The sequence below is a fragment of the Amblyraja radiata genome, chromosome 9, assembly GCF_010909765.2.
Source record: "Amblyraja radiata isolate CabotCenter1 chromosome 9, sAmbRad1.1.pri, whole genome shotgun sequence".
In the NCBI taxonomy this organism is placed as follows: domain Eukaryota; kingdom Metazoa; phylum Chordata; class Chondrichthyes; order Rajiformes; family Rajidae; genus Amblyraja; species Amblyraja radiata.
The window spans coordinates 52973388-52987464 of record NC_045964.1 but is presented as its reverse complement, the minus strand read 5'-3'; the positions used below and the strand labels follow the sequence as shown (position 1 = coordinate 52987464).

At 44.1% G+C, this 14077-nt stretch overlaps 1 protein-coding gene across 7 annotated transcripts in view; it reads right to left on the bottom strand.

The window, feature by feature from the left end:
* Positions 1-14077, bottom strand: part of syt16 (synaptotagmin 16) — a 125718-nt gene that overhangs the window by 60264 nt on the left and 51377 nt on the right. For 2 of the 7 annotated variants that reach the window (XM_033027430.1, XM_033027429.1), the window contains exon 1: positions 2716-2893. The exons of 4 other annotated variants lie outside the window; for them this stretch is intronic. The gene's annotated coding sequence lies outside the window, so the exon portion shown is untranslated. Of the gene's footprint in view, positions 1-2715; positions 2895-14077 lie in introns of those variants that run through there. One more of the 7 variants, XM_033027431.1, reaches the window with a different exon arrangement.

Genomic DNA, 14077 nt, shown 5'->3' with positions numbered 1-14077 from the left:
CACGCACTCATTCCAAAGCCCTCTCCCTACTACTGCCTCAACCCTAATTTTTCTCCCCAACCCCCCTCCTGTTCCCATCCACCCACCATCTCTCCATGGTTTTACGTTTCATCCCTCACCTTCTTTCCTTCCCCCACCTGACTTATCTTCCAATCAACCCCTCTTTACCTGGATCCATCTAACATTAGCTCTTGCCCCACTCCTTCCCCTCACCGCTTTCCACCAGCTATCTCCCTTCTCCTCCATCAACAGTTTGCTTTGTATTCCTTGGTTCTTTCTAGCAGACTTTTTCTTCTTGACAAAACTGATCACATTTATTTTCGGAATCTTCCTCCACTATTCCATCAGGCAAAGACCATGCTGTGTGTAAGAAACTATTCCCCGTATGAAATGTTGGTCCTCAGTCATCTTACATCTGTGTTCTCTGGTTCTCAATCCCTCTACTAGTGGGAAAAGCTAGGAACTGCGCGATTCCAAGTTCTGAAATCAATGAAAGCCCAAGTAGATAAACAAATAGTTTATTCGACATGGGTTCATTGCAACTGCAAGTTATTGGAACGAGATTGTAGTTTCAGTGGTGAAATGACTAGAGTTTGTAGCTCATACACATAGAACACAAGCAGATCGAATACCTACTCAGCATGTTGAAATGCACTAATTCCCAGCAAGTTCAAGTTAGAGGCTACACTCTCACATGTATGTTCAACCATACCCACAGAGTCCTATCAACTGGTTCCCCCGTTTCCCTTTAATCCCCCCACTTTACCCTCCCCGATGTCCCATTCACCCATATCACTCCCTCCGGCTTTATTTTCACTCCTCCTCTTCATTCCTTAACTCACGCCCTTTTATATCTTTTTCATCTCTGGCCTTTGTCATTAATTCCATCCATCTGCCAGTCATGCCCCCTCCCACTCACCTGTATCCACCTATCACTAGCCAGGCTTTTCCCCAACTCCACCTCTCTTTTGAAAGCCACAAAAAGCTGGAGTAACCTAGCAGATCAGGCAGCATATCTAGAGAACATGAATAGGTGACGTTTCAGGCTGGGAGAAGGGTCCTGACCTGCAATGTCACCTGTCCATGTTCTCCAAATATGCTGCCTGACCCGCTGAGTTACTCCAGCATTTTGCGCCTTTCCTTGGTAAACCAGCATCTGCGGTTCCTTGTTTCTCCCCCTCTCTTTACCAGCTTTCTCCATCAGTCTGAAGATGGGTCCCAGCCCGGAAATGTGGACTGTCCATTTCCCTCCTCAGATGCTGCCTGACCTGCTGAGTTCCTCCTGCGTTTTTATTGTGTTTAATTCAAATATAGCTCGGCATGTGTTCTTCTGCAGTTTGTCTGCAAACTGCTTTAGTAATTTAACTTGATCATGTTCCGCATGGAACGAAATCTATTTTTAGGCAGGTTCACCCATTAACTCTTGACTCCATCTCATGAATGTGCTTAACAAACCACACAAACCACACCTTGTGAAATCTGAATTCCACGTCTCTGTGTCACAACATTTTAAGGTGTCTAACAAAATGACTAAACAAATGACTGCAATGTGCTCACAGCATTAAACTACAAACAGAAACTGATAACTCGGTTATAATAATAATAATAATAATAATAATAATAATATATTTTATTGTCATTGCACATAAGTACAACGAGATTTGGGTATGCAGCTTCCATCCGACATCATAACTTAAGTAACTACTAAAATTTAGGTTTAGATACCCCGAGAACATGGTTTGTACAAAGAACATTACGTAAAAGCAGACTAAAGTGCAGATGTGTCTGTGCGACGTGACCATCCGAGGGAGACAGTCCGTGGGGGTGGGGGCCTTGTTAATGGTGCTGCCAGGAAATTCAAACAAAATGCCACCATGCAAGACTCAGCAAAACAAATCTCACCTGCCTCCAGTTTGTGTCAAAAATACTTTCAGGAATACAGCTTTAAAAATGAAATTTGTAAAATTCCACCGTAAACAATGCAGGCCTGAAGCAATCGGATACAAGAGAAGAAGCCTGCACCATTCCTCATCTTAAAAATTACAAGAAGAAATTAACAAAATCGGTTTGAGCAGGCAGCACCGCTGATTTACCCAAGCACAAACCACTCTGCAATACAACAACACGCTTTTCAAGCTTCAAGATATTGTCCTGAGGTTCAGTTAAAGCACCAACTCTCATAACTTGCACAAACGCTAAAGAAGAATTCATACTTTGTACCAAGTCATGTACGGGGGCTGTTTAAATGAAGCAAAGCGACACGGTGTCAGCTTACTGCACGACTCCCCACACTGGGGGAAAACTCCATTGTATAAAATGTCACATTCAGTCCTACACTATGAATGGCTACCAACCGGATCTGCACGGCTCAAAGCCAGCTCTTAATGTTGGGAATGGGTATGGATTGTGGCCGGAGCAGGTACCAGCAGATATTGGGATCGTGCAGTGGGCCAGGATATCTTACGCACACACACTCTCTCTCACACACACTCTCTCACACACACACACACTCTCTCACAGCCACTCTCACACACACACATGCTCACACACACACTCTCATATTTACACACCTACACTGTGTTTAAATCGGGCTGTTTAAATGAAGCAAAGTACAGACACGGTGTCAGTTTACTGCACGATTCCCCTTACTGTGGACAAATTCCATCGCATGAAACAGCAGAGGTGCATTCCAGGCCCGGGTGCTTACGGCCCTACCTTAAAGTAAAGCTGGACTCCATTCACACAGCCCCCTCGCCCCTCAGCTCACAGAGCGAGAGGAACACACAGTAAACATGGTCTTCCCTCACTGTGCTGGTGGGATTTGTTTCCAGCCCAAGATGTTCCTGGCTCTTTAGAGAAAAAAAATAAACTTCCTGAAACTTTAGGTGTGGCTCAGTTCCTTGTAGCTTTTATTCGCTCACAGAATGAGAGGGTTTACACAAGAGCCCAGATTGCAAAATCCAAAGCCTCCTGACTTTAAACAGGAGCACTGAACCATCCACACTCTTTTCTAGTTAAATCGAAATACTAATCAGCAGATGAAAACTCTTGCACGTTACAGCAATCCAGCTAATTTCTTATTTTGAAAAAAAATCTCTAAATACAGATTTGATAGCAGAATATTAGTAGGACCCGGAAATATGATGGATTCCCACACTAAGACTCAATTATGCCACTGATTATTTTAGGACAACCAGTGATTTGCAATATTCCTAGGAATTACTTCGTAAATTCTGGGGAACATGGATTTTTTGCACAAAAGTCCGCGAGCATTGCCACTTTCATTTCACTGCACATCTCGTATGTGTATGTGACAAATAAACTTGACTTGACTTGACTTGAGATGACATTTTAGGTTGAGAATCTACTTCAGTGACGTTCCCCAGAAATGCTGCCCCAGACCTGCTTAGTTACTCCAGTACTTTGTGTCCTTTTGTGTATTCACCAGCATCTGCAGTTTATTGTTTCTGCTAAAGGGTGGATCATGGGCTAGCTGGATAAACAGAAGAGGATGGAAGGGAAACGTGAATCAGCTGATGAGGTTGGTTAGAATGGCCTATTTCTGTGTTGCAAATCCAAAACAATTTATTTAATTCCAAAACCCATCTTGTAACCCAACTGTGTAGGCAGGAACTGCAGATGCTGGCTTACACTGAATGTAGACACACAAAGCTGGAGTAGCTCAGCGGGACAGTCAGCAACTCTGGAGAAAAGGAACAGGTGACATTTCGGGTCGAGACCCTTGTTCAGACTGGTAACCCAACCTGTCAAGCTTGTCAGTTGGATCTTCTGTTCATCATTCTGTTTTATGTTCATGAAGGGGTGACAGGAGCAGCCATGCTTGTGAATTTTGGTGCATTATTGTCATGTGCACCAAGATACAATGAGAAACCAAGTCTGTGTGCTATTCAGTCAAATACTATACGTATGCTAAACATAAAATGCTGGAGGAACTCGGCGGGTCAGAAAGCATCTGGAGAGGAAATGGACAGACAAATGTTTTGTGTTGGACCCCTTTTTGAGTAAAAAAAGGGGCCCTGACCTGAAACATCATCTGCTCATTTCCTTCATAAATGTTGTCGGACCTGCTGAGTTCCTCCAGCACTTTGTGTTTTGCTTAAGATTCCAGCACTGGAAGCATGAGTCTCTACACTATACACGTGGACAACCAACCCATACACAAGTTCCATAGGCATTGCAAAGAGGGAAAACTCCTGAGTACAGAATACGAGTAAATTCTATTCATAAGTATAGACACAGCATGTTGAAGTAACTCAGCGGGTCGGGGAGCATCTCTGGAAAAAGGAACAGGTGACGTTTTGGGTCACAACTCTTCTTCAGACCCTATCCCTAAGGATCCTCTCTAGAGCTTCCATACCATTGAGGTATGGTGGTAGACACTGTGGTAGCTCACCAACCAATAATTTCCAGCATCATCCCTTTTTTCCTACTTAAGTAAAGGAACAACATTGGCTAGTCTCCATTATTCATTGTTCATTATTGCAGAGTTAACTGATTTCTTTTTCCACAGATGCTGCATGACTGGGTGAGTTTTTCCACCATCTCTGGTTTTGGTCCTGCTGGGACAGATGAGGTTCGGTTGGTAAAATGGGGCAACAGGACAATATGTTCTGACAATTTCCACATTAAATATAAAGTGTTTTAAAAATGGAAACTAACATCGTCAGACCTTCAGCAAACATGCGTAGGAAGAAACTGCAGATGCTGGTTTACACCATAGGTAGACACAAAATGCCGAAATAACTCAGCGGGTCCGGCAGCATATCTGGAGAGAAGGAATAGGTGACGTTTTGGGTTGAGACTGAAACATCACCTATTCCTTTACTTTTCCTATTCTCCTGAGATGCTGGCTGACCCACTGAGTTACTCCAGCATTTTGTGTCTACAGTATCTTCAGCAAACACCATTGTGTGAATGAGTGCAAAGCATGGATGACTACTTCTGCTCCTGTATTTTTTTTTAATTTCTGCTCTCAGAAGGTGAGAAGGTAAAATTTAAAAATATACCTCGGCTTTTTGGTTTCAGTTTAAATTTGCAGGAGATACAGTCCATGCCTCAAAGTGATAACAAGGCTAGTCCAGGTTGTCAACAATGGACTCCTTGCATAAATGGGGCAAAACAACCTAAAAAAAAAAAAGCAGAAACAAAGATGCCAGACAATACACAAAAGGACACAAAGTTCTGGAGTAAATCAATAGGTCAGGCAACATCTCTGGACATCGTGGAAGAGTGACATTTCAGTTCAAGACCCTTCAATGATTCTCCAGAGATGCTTCCTGACCTGCTGTGTTACTACAACAATTTGTTTCCATTTAAGCCTCAAAAACCAGAGCTAGTTCAAAGCTGCCTTTGCATTGTTCTGCTTAGAATGCTTGGCAATAGAATTTACAGGCTTCCCATTGAAAGCACCTTTATTTCAGTTTTGTTGCTGGAAGACAGAGGGTGCATGATGCCTTTGTTCCTGGAAATACCATCCCACCATTGTCGGCTTGTGTGTGTGTGTGCGCGACATAGAGGCTTTTGTACTTTTCGTAGATCAAATACTGCGGCAGTTGATTGTAAAATACTCTGTTGCTTTGGCAACATAGAGCTCGCCAAGGCTAAACCCAATATTAGGCTATTCATGAACTCGATGTGAAGTTTTAGACCTTGCACTGGTTATGGGAGGTGACTAAAGTAGAAAGCAGATAGCTTTATTGTTAAAAGCAGCATTTGGTGTTTCTTGGGGAAGAAGAGCTTGCATATTTGGATAGGTGGATGAATGATGCACAAAATCATGAGAGGAATAGGTGCACAGAGTCCCTTGCCCAGAGCAAATGGAATCGAGAACCAGAGGACATAGGTTTAAAGTTAGGAGGGGAAAAGATTTAATAGGAACCCGAGGTATATCCTTTTCAGCAAAAGGAGGCGGGTTTATGGAATGAGCTGCCGGAGGAGATAGTTGAGGCAGGTACTATCACAACATTTAAGAAACATTCAAGTACTTAAGGATTGGACAGGCTTAGAGGGATATGGGACAAACGCAGGCTGGTCAGCGGGTGTTGGCAGGATGGGGCGAAGGGTCTGTTTCCGTGCTGTATAGCTATCTAAAATTATTCAAATTGTTCTCCTGTTCATATTCCTCCTATGTTCTGAGACTGTTCCTCAGTTCCGAAGAGCGACTTCTGAGCTTAATTGCTCAGCAAAATGCTTACCCCATCTTTTCATAATATGCTTTCCAATTATCACTAACAGTGCCTCAGAGTATATTGGATTAATCTCCCAGGTTAATCGCTTCTCTGCACAAAAACAAGACTTCTATTGATATCACGTCTCTCGAGGCTTCAAGATGTGTTATAACACTTCAATGCCAATGTTGTATATTTTCATCTGTAGTCTCATGGAACGTAGGAGACCTGGCAGCCAATTTGCACAGAGCAAGCTCCCAAAAATGTGATAATCAACAGAAAATCTGTTTTTGTAATGTTCAAAGAGGAATAAACATTTTTATTGGAATAAGCGAACTGCTCTCCTCTGAATTAATGCAAATGGTGCCTCATGTCCCTGGCGAGAGTGGATGGAATGTACATTTAATAACCAATTCAAAGAATAGGTCCTACAACAAAGGGTACATCCCTTGAGGATTACACTGGATACTTTCCAAGAATCTGGAAGCTACTTCAATCCACAACCTTCTGAGCAAGAGATGAGCATCTGATCATCGAGTTAGGGTGACGCTCCCAATGGTAAAGATGGCTTGACCATCATGCCCTGTTTCTTTCCAAAAAAACGACTTAGGGAATCACATCCATGCACCTCAAATGGTTCATGGGAGTTTAGTTTTGGAATGTGAAGGGGAGTTAAAATGGTTAGTAACCGCGAGATCCAGTAGACCTCGGCAGACCGACCACAAGTGTCCAGCGAAACGTCGCCAAGTTTACGCTTACTCTCGCTGATGAAAAGGAGGCCACATCAGAAACACTGGATACAGTAGATGGAGTTAGAAGAGGTGTGCACAAACCTTGGTCTCATATGGAAGGACTACTGGTGTCCCTGGATGATGTGAGGCAAGAGGTATCGGGACAGGTGTTCCAACACATGTGGATGCAGGGGAAAGTACCTGGGGAGGGATGGTTTGGGTGGGAAGGGATGAATGTACTGAGGAGTTGCGGAGAGAGCAGTCTCAGAAGAAAGCGGAAGGTGTGGGGATGGGTAGTGACTGGCGGTGGGATCATGTTGAAGGCCGTGGAAATGACGGAGAATGATGCATTGAATGCGGAAACTGGTGGGGTGGAAAGTAAGGACCAGGGGAACTCTATCTTTGTTGGGGGGAGGGGAAAACGAGAGCAGAACTACAGGACACTGAGGAGATGCAGGTGAGAGATCCATCTATGACAACAGGGGGGAATAATATTTATTAAAGAGGGCATTTCAGAAATTGAGAGTAGGGGATAGAGTCTTTGCAAGAAGCAGGGTGTGAGGATGTGCCGTTGTGACCCTATGACCTGGGCACGTCTCCCTCCTCCAATCGCCCCGCTCTATCCTCAGTCCCACCCCCCTACTTCCGCCTCTGACAGACACCTCCCTCCTCCAATCATCGCACTCAATCATCATGTCCCGCCACATTACCTGCTGACCGACGTCTCTCTCGTCTAATCGGCGCCCTCGATCAGCAGTCCCACCCCCAGTCTCGCAGAAAGCGAAGATTTCACCGGGTTTTAAAATCGGGTTGGGGGGGAGGCTCGACCCCCATCTCTCAAAACAGAGGGGGGACGTGTGTCCCCTAGCCCCCCCGGGATTTCCGCCACTGTCTGCAGTTCTTTTCTAAGCATATTTGGAGAAATGGATAGGTGACATTTAGGTTCAAGACCCTTCCTCAGACTCCTTATTTTTTTCTGAAGAACTGTCCCAATCTGAAATGTCACCTATCTATTTTCTCCAGAGATGCTGCCTGACCCGCTGAGTTACTTCAACATTTTGTGTCTATCCACCTATTATTTGCCAGGCTTTGTCCTGCCCCTTTTCTCTTCCAGTTTTCTTCCCCCCCCCCCCACCTCCCAGGCGCCCTCTTGAAAGGCGCCCATAAATAAAATTTATTATTAGTATTATTACATTCAGTCTAAAGAAGGGTCCCAACCCAAAACGTCACCTATTCCTTTTCTCCAGAGATGCTGCCCGACTCGCTGTTACTCCAGAATGTTGTGTATTTTTCTGTAAATCAGCATCTGCAGTTCCTTGTTTCTCTATAACTTATTTGTGCCACTTTGCTTTTCATAAGTATGACATTATTCCTAAATCACAAAAAGATGACACAAACAGGAATGTTTGCAAAAAAAAAAATCTGTTCTAAATTTGCTGAGCAATAGATCTGTCCCATTAAGTCGATCCTCCCCGTTGGATTGCAACCTTGTCGTGGCCGGGGAGCTTGTGTGTCTCAGTGACCCCTGGAGCTATGCCAGCGGGAGATTCGTCTCCTGTTAGGGTCTCTCATGCTGGACAGGTCGAACGGTAGAGGTGAGACGAAGAGCAATCCACTGGTCCTCCAGGTTGGAGGTTGAGCACAGGGCTAACAACCCTGTCTCGTCAAACAAATATGTTACGGAAACAGCAACTGAAGGAATCAACACCACTGGGCGTGATGCCTAGCCCAGAACAGACAGGACTGGAGGACCTTTGTTGCTGCCCTACATGCCAGGAGGCATAATAGGCAGTAAGTAAAGGGCCTGTCCCACTTACATGTCCTTGGCACGCAAATTAAGCGACCTCATGGTCGCGTTGAGCCGCGACGGTCCCGCGAAGGTCGGGCGCGATTTCATGCGTACGCACAGCTGCCTGGAGCACGTGACGTCATTTGAAGATGGAGTAACTCAGCGGGACCGGCAGCATCTCTGGAGAGAAGCAATGGGTGACGTTGCGTGTCGAGACTCTTCTTCAGTCTAAAAAGAAGGGTCTTGACTTGAAACTTCACCCAATGCTTCTCTCCAGAGATGCTGCCGGTCCCGCTGAGTTACTCCTGCATTTTGAGTCTATCTTCAATTTTCTTGGTCCCGCTCTGGGAGTAGAAGTGGGGGCGGATCCGGACCGCAACGGCCGTGAGCCCCAGGCCGAGTTCGGCGATCATTTGCCTGCTTCTGCTGCTGTTGAAGGTGAGACCTTGCTTCGCGCCAGGGTCTTGGGCCTGTCCCACTTTGGCCGTCAGTTCTGCGACAGGCCTTTGGCGCGCGAAGATGCCGTTTGCTACAAAAATTTCGGAGCCCCACGCGATGTCGCACACAATTACGTACCCTTCCACGTTTCTCAGTGGGACCGGCCACGCGCGGCCATACGATGCCCGTGCGCCTCAACGCGACCATGAGGTTGCGTAATTTGCGTGCCAGGGACACGTAAGTGGGACAGGCCCTTAAGTAAGTTTAAGTCGACCTCTATCATTTCAGGAGTTTCAAGTTTTGTGGAGCTGATCACAAATGAAAGCGTTCCCTCCCCTCTCAACCCCCACCCCCCACAAAGGTAGCTAAAGTCATTGTATTATTGCATGAGTGAAAGCCCTGGCTACGATTAGTTTCATGTTACACTCAGGAGGACAGACCAACATTGTTTGTGTTGCCACGTGCCCCCAGATCCTCATGTCCCGTTACACCAATGAGTGACGGTGCTCAATAATCCCCCTGGTTACTCCCCACTGACAACAGTTAACAAACAACAATGAAACTGATCCTCTGACACTCAGTTGCTTTGGTGGCTGCCAAGTGTAACACTTCTCTTCAAGGATACAATCCAGCAGTGATCATAAGCAGCAAGTTACACAATGAACTACAGATGCTGTAATCCTGCACTGGGGTAGAGATGAGACACAGGAAAGAGTGGGGGGGGGGGGGGGGGAAGAGGTTGTTACCTAAAGTTGGTGAATTCAATTTCCATACTACTCTGAACTGATATTGCGTTTTAAAACAAATTTCTGAGGCAATTACACTTGTTAAATTGACATTTTTAGCCACACAGGCTGCGAAGAAAGAGGTGCCCATTCAAAACTTATTCCGACTCAAAAACACAAAGTGCAACATTTTCAGTTGATTTATTTCGGCACTAATCATTTTGTTGATTCTTTTGATTCTACTGGAAAGTGACCTCCAGAGTTAACGCCTGCCATTATCTACACACATGTGCAATCTGGAAGTTCACAATTCACAAGTTATAGGAGTAGAATTAGTCCATTGAGTTTACTCCACCATTATACCATGGCTGATCTCAGCCACCTAGTCCCATTTTCCTGCCTTCTCCCCATAACCCTTGACACCCGTTCTAATCAAGAATTTGTCTATCTCTGCCTTAAAAATATCCACTCACTTGGCCTTCACAGCCCTCTGTGACAATGAGTTCCACAAATTAACTATCCTCTGACTAAAGAAGTTCCTCCTCACCTCCTTTCTAAAAGAGCGCCCTTTAATTCTGAGGCTATGACCTCTGGTCCTGGACTCTCCCACCAGTGGAAACATCCTTTCCACATCCACTCCATCTATGCCTTCCTATATTCTGTAAGTTTCAATGAGGTCCCCCCTCAACCTTCTAAACTCCAAAGAGTAAAGGCCCAGTGCTGTCAAGCGCTCATCATATGCTTACCCACTCATTCATGGAATCAGGACTGGAAGTTGCAGCCTCATTTTCTCTATCATAATATTGATCAGTGTTGGCCCACCATTGTTCTCATTGCAATTTCCTTATCAGGCTTACAATTCTATCCATTTTCATTTCAACATGGAGAGCCGGAGATAATAAGCAACTGAATCATTACCACCAGTTTTAAACCGTTCACTGAACTCAATGTTACCACCGTTGTATGAACTCAACATTATTATACTGCAGTACAGACCAGTGGGTCATATATGAAGATTATATGAAGATCCGTGTTTTGGGGGTGGAGATGGGATTTTAGAAAAACATTTTCAGGCTAATTAGCAAGTTATTTACGTTCGAGGAGACTTGTGAGTTGATCGTTTCAATTAAGCAATTTGAAATAAGGACATGACGTGGATAGGAGTGTTGTGATCGCATAATTAGGCATCAAGGGGTTTCTCTTTTCACACAGGGTCACTGACCTTTGGAGAAATTCTTGGCTCAGTCAGTGAAAGCAGATTCAATGTAAATCAACAGGGAAATCAACACTTCCCTGAAGGAAGATGATATCACATCACACTAAAACTCGTTGGAAATTTAGTTCCTGGCTAGTGTTGTCAACTGGAAGCTGTTTTTTTGTTGTTTCAGGTCATATCTAGGAAAGAGGTGGGATTTACCTGGGATTTAGCTTAACATTCCTGCACCTTTTCACCTGACCGTACCTCTCTCAGGAATGACATGGACACTGCAAGTGTCTGTGGGAATGGGTAACTAAGTTATCGTTTGCCGGTTTTGATGGTTGACCGGTTCATCCTATTTCTCATTTGTGCCCCTAGCGCTGATGAGGTGCTGCATTGCCAGAGATGCTGAGTCTCAGTTGAGAAATTAACCCAAGATCCCAAGAACAGATCCCATTGCAGAATCAGTCTGAACAAGGGTCCCAACCCGCAACATCACCAATCCATGCTCTCCAGAGATGCTGCCTGACCCGCTAAGTTAACTCAGTGCTTTGTGTCTTTCATTGTTTAGATTGCAGAGGTAATATACAAAACTAATCCTCAAAGTCATGGTCAGTATTTATCCTCCAATTTATGTCATAGGATTATTTGCTCGGTAATGAGTATAATTAATTGGAGTGTTTTCTTCATTGGGAAAGTTACTGTTCTTCAAAAACTACATAAAAGGGTAGAAACACCCTGGGATATATAGTAACAAAATCAAATCATTATTTTATTTTTCCAAACTAGAGTTAAGATTGCAATTACCAGGGCAAGATTGAGAACAGAGATGGAGAGCAGGAACACTACTTTGGGAGGCTGTGCAATGTCCTTAGAAATATATGCTGCACAGAGCCAAACAGAACCAAGAAAAGGGACTCACACATTAAACGATATCTAAATAACTGAACACGAAGCATCTCCTGTACTGCCATTGAACCTGCAACATTCTTAAGGGCCTGTCCCACTGCGGCGACCCAATTGGCGAGTTTAGAAGAGTTTAGGAGAGTTTGAAAAAATGTCATATTGAAGACCTCCTTCGACTATGTAGAAGACTAGCTACGACTAACTTCGGGAAAATTGGACGCCGAATAGTGGAGAGTGAAGACGACCTCCTTCAATCTCCTTCGACCTCCCTTCGACTATGATGAAGACTATCTACGACTACCCTCGATTACCTACGACTAACATGCCGACCTACTACGACTAAACCTACGAGTAAATAAAGTATCGATTTTTTTCCATGGCGACCTTTTTTTACTCGCGGGCATTTTTCAACATGTTGAAAAATACGCCGCAACCTAGCCAAGGCCTCGAGTACACGGGGACTACTCTCGAACATGAAGGAGAGTTACAAAGACCTCCTACGACCTTGTGTCGACCATGCTGCGAGTATGAGTCGAGGGCAAACTCGCCAGAACTCGCGGATTAGGTCGCCCAAGTGGGACAGCCCCTTAGGTTTGTGAATAAAAGGGTATCTGATATTACAAGATGCCGAGGAAGTAAAAATGTTACGATTCTCTGTCGGAACTTTATCAATCTGTTTCTAATTCATATCTGCCAACTTCTTCCCAGGGTAGTTTGAAATGTTTAATTTTGCTGTTACTGTAATTGGTAATGACCTCTCCCCTGTTGTGTGCAGCTTGTAAAACTTTGATCTGATCATATACTGTATTTACAGTCACCATCCTGCTACTTACAAGATGCTGCCATGTTGCTGAAGCAGCCTGTGGAATTAGCTCAGTCCGAAAGATGAGGATACTGAGATGGAACACCAACACAGGGCAACTGATCATACAATCTGTACGATGTGTGAATAACCCTGCTGTTCTAATATAGGACTCTCTGGTTTCAAAACCTGGCAAGAGTGAAGATTGAATCGAGCAAGAGTTCTGGCTTTCAGCAAAATGGTGTTCTTTTATGAACTATCTAAAATTGACAGATTCTTTTTAAGCACTGGCAAAATCAGCAGCTAAAATGAAAATCTACAATACTGCAGGTGCTGGAAAACTGAAATAAAAACAGACAATGTTGGGATTCACTATGTCAGGCAGCATCTGTGGAAAGATATATTGTTAACATTGCAACTATGACAGAGGGTTGCAGACCTGAAATATTGACCATTTTTACTTTAGGCTTGACCAGCTGAATTTTTCCAACATTTTCAAACATTAGCAGCTACTTTGCTTACTTAAGTCATTGTCCCACAGGCAGAACTGAGATGAATGACCATTGAAGTTGGTGGCATTGATTGGGAGATAACAGGGAGAACAGCCTGGCCTGATTCAGGGTCTTGACTCGAATCACTGACCTGCATCTTTTGCCTGCACAGATGCTGCTTGACAAACTGAGTTCATACTGTCAGTCATGCAGCATGGGATCAGGCCCGTCAGCCCAACTTGCCCACGCCGACCAACATGCATCATCTACACTAGTCCCACCTACCTGCAGTTGGCCCATATCCCTCTAAACTAATCCTTTGTACCTGTCCAAATGTTTTTTAAACGATGTGATAGTAAGTTCTTCCAGCATTCTTTTTTTTTGTTCTGAGAACACCTTGTACTTTGAACAGCACTGGGGATATTTTTGAAACAATCTTAACAGACACGCAGGTTGTTAATTGAACAGAAATATCAAAAACGTATTTCTTTTTGCTTTGACTTTTGGTTCGATTCCCCTTTTCCCACTTCAGCCACTAACCTCACTGTCTCTCTATAAGTGCTGACCAGTCTGCTATGCCATGAACCTCATTTCCCCAAAGCAAACCAAATTTGTCATACGTTGCAAAACATACTTGATTAATACATTACGATTATGATTATGATACTAATAAACTGATCGCTGTCAAAACGGTGCCACAGATCATCAGTAATGAATCATCCTGGCAACTTGTTTACAATCACAATCATGCTAATGGCCTCTAATTGTCTGTTCCTTACTCCTTGTCCTTTTTAAACATCGGTACATAA